This window comes from Protopterus annectens, chromosome 7.part1 (genome assembly GCF_019279795.1).
Source record: "Protopterus annectens isolate FY-2018-M chromosome 7.part1, PAN1.0, whole genome shotgun sequence".
Taxonomy (NCBI): Eukaryota; Metazoa; Chordata; order Ceratodontiformes; family Protopteridae; genus Protopterus; species Protopterus annectens.
The window spans coordinates 505,637,116-505,643,115 of record NC_056740.1 but is presented as its reverse complement, the minus strand read 5'-3'; the positions used below and the strand labels follow the sequence as shown (position 1 = coordinate 505,643,115).

General features: G+C 39.6%; 1 protein-coding gene across 1 annotated transcript in view; it reads left to right on the top strand.

Annotated features, from left to right (window-relative positions):
- Positions 1-450: 450 nt before the first annotated feature.
- WDR72 (WD repeat domain 72) overlaps positions 451-6,000 on the top strand; it is a 2,139,079-nt gene continuing 2,133,529 nt past the window's right edge. Inside the window, exon 1 of the mRNA XM_044078940.1 lies at positions 451-667. The gene's annotated coding sequence lies outside the window, so the exon portion shown is untranslated. The remainder of the gene's footprint in view (positions 668-6,000) is intronic.

The window sequence follows — 6,000 nt, the reverse complement described above, 5'->3', positions numbered from 1 at the left end:
TCTTTAATATTTATGATGCATCTCTTTTCTAGCTGTCAGTAAATGGGTCCTGAAAAAAAAAAGCTCAATAATCTACGAGTTTCTTAATTCTAGCCTTAAAATTAAGACAAGAGAAGCATTCAGTAGAAAAAATATCATTATTGTATTGCCTAAACATTTTATTTAAACATAAGAAAATAATTTGATTTTAAAATTGCTTTAATGTACAGAGACTGACAGTTCACATTATTGAAAAGAAAGAAAGTGTTACCAGCTTTCAGAAACTATTGCATGCTTCATTTTGTAATAAAAGCGAGTTTCACAGGTTTAGTCACTCATGCTATGTCTTCCTAGGATAAATGGGATTCAATCTCATGTTGCAGCTAAGCCCCAGGTCCAGTACTTTGCTGTTCTATCTGCCTGTATTTACATGACGTCACAAGAGGAATGCAAAAGGACAACACCCACAACAAAAGCAGTGTGATTCTTATGGTGGATTGAGCGGGTTTCAGCTGCTTTGGCAGGTAATTTAGCACGTAAGAGAATTACATGCACTTCCTCTGGATTTGATTAAGAAAGGTGCACTAACGGACAATGTTCAATTTTAAACGTATTTCTTTGCTTAATGTGCTGCATTAATTATTTCTTGTAAGAAGAACCTGGATACTGCTGCTTATAAGACCTACAGGTAATAAGTCTTTTAAGTTTTTCAGCTTTAAAAATGAACAAACATTATACCTGTCAAGGTCAGAATGATAATAATCGAAACAAGAAAGACAAGGACAGAGAACAGTGCGTAGTGTTACAGTTAGTATTTAGCTCTGCTTAACACAACCTAGGAATAGAATAGAAGTGAGTGTACTGCTGTTGTAATTAAATGTTTACAGATTCAATGTGTGACAAAGCTGCTGAGTAACGATGTTTGAAATAAGCATTTATGTTTTAAAAATCTTTGTCCGTTGCATCCCCTCAGCATAAGATGGAACATAATACTTTTTACAAACACTGATGAAAAGGCAGTTAGTTTTCAAAGTGGAGCAGTAAGATCCGACTAGGCAGTCTCTTATAAGACATAATAATCTGACATTACAGCACAACAGCTGTGCCATTACTTTCAAGGCAAAACAGATCTTATACAAAACTTTTCTTATTAACAGTTACTTTTTCGAATGAGAAATGACATTTTTTCTGCCTGTTATAGTACTGTCATATCCATGAACTCAAGGCTTAGGGCCCAAATCTGAGAATCAGTTATATCACTATCACTAACTGCACGTTTACACTGACACTTATTAGTGTTACTTATTCTGTGTTTCACTAACACTGGCCATCAGTGTGAAAACCAGCAACATGGAAGTTCTGAGCTCCATGCAAATTAACCTGTTTAATTCAGTTGTGTGATATTTTATGCATTTTAAGCAAGCACTGTATAAATTCATATTTTAGGCAAAAGTTGAAGAAATTTTGATCTTCCTATTTAGCATGTTATTATATGTATTTTGAGCAAGGTCAGTATAGATTCTGATTTTAGGGCACTAATTAAAGAAATGCTCATCCTTCTGCTTAGCATGCTATTTAATGCCTTGTAAACAAGTTCTGTATAACTCTGATTTTAGGGACCAAGTTAAAGCTTGACCTGATAATGATGTTACATAAATGAACAAAGAAGAAACAGAACTGGACCTACAGGTTTAATTGGTTAACCAATTGATAAAATGAAACAATGTATTAATGCAAGTGTCTTGTTTTATTTCTGCTTGTTTCTTTCTTTCTTTATTGTACTGGTACACATTTGGCTTTAGCTAAAACTGTACAATGATGTTTTCTGCTTGGAACAATAATTATGAATTGGCAGATTTTATATGAGATTGTTTGTAAAGAGAATAGATTAGTATTTGATGTGGCAGTAAGCAGTGGTACAGAGGCATATTCCAGCTGCCCTTTCTTCTGGGGAAGAGGAAGTGACATTTTTCTATCCCAAAAAAAATAGTTTTTCATATTTTGGCCTTTGGCTAGTCTAAGTGAAAGTGAAATTCTAGTTTCTGTTCAAGCCAAATTCTAAAATATCAAGAAGGTTTGGTGCTTTCAACTGGATTTTTGTTGTTTTTGTTGTTGTTGTTGTTACAATATGCCAGTGATTAGCAACAGATTTAAATTTTGCAGAATTACCAGCAATCATTATAATTTTAGAAGACTGATTGGATCTGTAAGCAACTATGCTTTTGACATAAAGTATAGCAGGTATTCCGGAAAATTGTCTGAGGGTTGATTGACAAGCCCAGTGAACAACACAGAATTTAAGGCACAGAATTACCAACTGGTAGACCTAAGTTTGATACCTGGCTGGGGAACAACAGAGCAACGACTGAGGGTAATGCTACTCAATGCTAGAAGTCTAAATCTCAAAATGCACTCACTTGAGGCACTCCTTAAAATGGAGAACATTGATATCTGTGCAGTGACTGAGACCTGGTTCAAGGCTCCAGAGAGCACCCCTGCACTTCCAGGCTATAACTCACACCACACTTTTCGGCCATATAACCTGGACCAGAACACCAAAGGTGGAGGTGTGTCCATATTCATTAAGGATATCCACATCTCCAGGCTAGTTGCTCAGCATAATGCAGCCGAGGTTATCCAAGTGCAACTAACTCTGGGCAAAACTGCAATCCAAATTGTAGCTTGCTACAGATCACCCACCATGCCCCAGGATTCCCACTCCACTTTTCTTGATGTACTGGAAAATATTAGAGTTCAACCAAACACCCTAATAATGGGCAATTTCAACTACCCCACCATTAACTGGGAAAAATACTCATGTACCAACTCCTTCGCTCAACACTTTCTGGAATTCATAAACTCCAATGCCCTGGATCAACTTATCCACACCCCCACCAGGGTCAACAATATCCTAGATCTAGTCATTACCAACATGAGTGACCGGTGTTTCACACCTGAAGTCAACACCTCATTGGTCTGATCTGACCATAAGCTAATTACCCTAGATATCCACATCCTGCCCCCACCTCCCATTAAGGAAACCATGGTAAAACATTTCTCCAAAGCCAACTTCATGCTTCTTAAGACAGAAGTGGTGAACTTCATGACACCCATGCAGATGGACAATACAGTTACGACTGCTGAATCCTACACAATTGCACTTTATAAGCACTTACATGAGTGCATGGATCGTGCTATCCCAAACAGAACCAAGACGCTATCCTCCAAAAAACAGGAAGCCAATGTGGTGGGCCCCTGCCATAAACAAACTGCACAACAGAAGGAAGAAACTGTTGCAAAAGAGAGTAAAATCCCATGAGTGGAGGAGCCCCCTGGTCAGCCTCAGTAAGAAGCTGCAATCCCTGATAAAATCCTCCAAAGCTAGTTACGAAAACAAAATCGCCACTGATTCTAAAGACAACCACAAAGCATTCTATAGCTATGTCAAGAGTCTCAATTGCAACACTCAGATCTGCTCTGAGTTACAGCACAATGGCACTAAATATACAGACCCAAATGATATTGCCAACATCCTGGCAGATAGGTTCAGTGCCAACTTTACCCCGTCTCACCTCCTAAAGAGCCCATCTCTATACCAGAAGAATGCAAAGTTCCTGTAATCACGGCTGCACAGGTAAAACCACACTCTCCAAAACCAAGAACACAGCATCCATGGGACCAGACAACATCCCAGGCTGTGTTCTACATGAACTACAGAACAAACTGGCACCCCACCTAAGTACCATGTTCAATCATAGCCTCACCTCAGGCTTTGTGCCTGCTAAATAGTGCACAGCAACGATTATCCCAGTCCACAAGGGGGGAGCCACCACGGACCCCAGGAACTACTGCCCCATTAGCCTGATGAGCCTGGTCTGCAAGGCCATGGAATGTATCATCATGGAACTTATAAACAAAGACATTGGTAATCTCCAAATGCAGGACCCCACCCAGTTCGGGTTTGTAAAAGGCAGATCATGTCTCCTAAACCTGATAGACTTTTTGAAGCAGTCACCAAAGCCATAGACAAGGGTAAGGTGGTTCACACAGCCTATCTAGATCTTGCCAAGGCTTTCAACACCATCCCCCACTATGGAATTATAGATAAACTCACTAAACTAGGTATAAATCCCTATGTCACAAGATGGGTTGCCAACTGGCTCACTGAGAGAACCCACACTTTGAAAGTAGCAGACTGCAAATCTGACTTCAGACCAGTGACAAGAGGAGTACAACAGGGTTCAGTCCTGGGTCCTCTCCTGTTTGGTATCTACTTCTCTGAAGTACAGGCTAACACAGAAGGTCTTTGGCTAATGAAGTCTGCAGATGAATGCAAACTAGGAGCCATAATCGAAACTCCTAACGATGTGGACATCCTACAAAAGGGCCTCACTGAGACAGATGCCTGGTGTCAAAGCCATAGCCTCAAGCTCAGTGCCAAAAAGTGCATTGTCATCCCCTTTGGTAAAAACTCTGTACCCATGAACTACAACATAGGCAGTAGTATACGTAACACCAAAAATGTGATAAGAGATGTTGAGACACAGGTGGACAGTAGTCTCTCCTTTGATAATCACATCGCCACAGTAGTCAGGAAATCTTTCTACGTGGCACACCTCATCACAAAAGGTTTCTCATCCAGGAAAAAAGAGGTCATTGTTCCCCTCTACTCATCACTCATTAGACCCATTATAGAGTAAAATGCCCCTTTTGGTATGTACCTCACAAGACATCTACAACAACTGGAAAGGCCGCAGAAATACCTCACAAAGAGGATTACCAGCCTCAAACAGATGCCCTACACAGACCGTCTCAAAAAACTCCAGCTTTACTCCGTCGCATGTCGCCTACTCAGAGGTGATCTCTGCCTAACATACAAAGCTATGTCAAACCCAGAGCTGTTGAACATGCTCCACTTAAAGAAATCCCAGTCCCTCTGAGCTACACGCTCTAGGGACCTAAACCTTGTCACCACAATAAACAGAACATGCTGGAGGGATAGATTCCTGTCTCAGAGACTTCCCATACTCTGGAATAAACTACCTATCTATATCAAACAAAGCTCTTCATTAGCACTCTTCAAGAAAAATCTTGATGATTGGATGGGAAATAGGAAATTCACCCTGGGGATCACCTCTGTGGCTCTGCTCAACAGTGGCACAGGAAAATAGTTTTCTTGGGTGGCAAAAGCCAGGGTACCTTTTTGGCTGGGCTTGTATAGGCCCCAGGGCCGATAGCCTAGTACCTACCTATGAACCTATGAACAATAGTATCAGCTTGGAAGAAAGGCCTGGAAATCTGCTTCTTTAATATATCACAGAAACGCTACAGGGGTATTGCCGTGAGTCAATTTTGACTCTGACGCAATTGCTTGCTTTTCAAAAAAGAAAGAAAATAGTTGTTGCAAGGACAGAATCTTGAAGAATGTCTTGTTTTATGGGGAGATGGCGGAGGGTGATAAAATGACTAATGCAAAATTTTCTTCTGTGAATTACTGTCAAATCATTCCGAGTTTTTTGGGTGTTAGGCAACAGTTAATAGTGCACTGAAGAGAAGGACATGATTGACTAGATCAAAAGATTTTATCAGAGAAATGAATATGGATCTAGTCAGGTGCCTTTTTCCATATCCTAGAAAATAGATAATGTTAGGATCAATCCAAAATGCAATGATGGTTCTCTTTCCTGTCCAGAAGCCATGTTGATGTCTAAGCAGGAGTTTGGATTTCTGAATATACTGGAAATGTTTTGAATCTATTTTTTTCTAGAATTTTGCCTAGAGTGGGAAATGTAGAAATCTTTTCAAACAGAAGTAATTTTTAAATATTTCTAAATTGTTGGAATACGTTTTTGACATAGTGATGCAGTATTGCTGTGCAGCAACGGTGGTTATTAGTTGTTCATTACTGAGGAATTACAGCCTAGGATACAGGTTATCAATTACTAGTGGAGCATCAAGTGTAATTTTATTCAGCAATTTCTCTAGTTCTTTTTCCTTTATACAGTGAAAGAAAATGGTTGT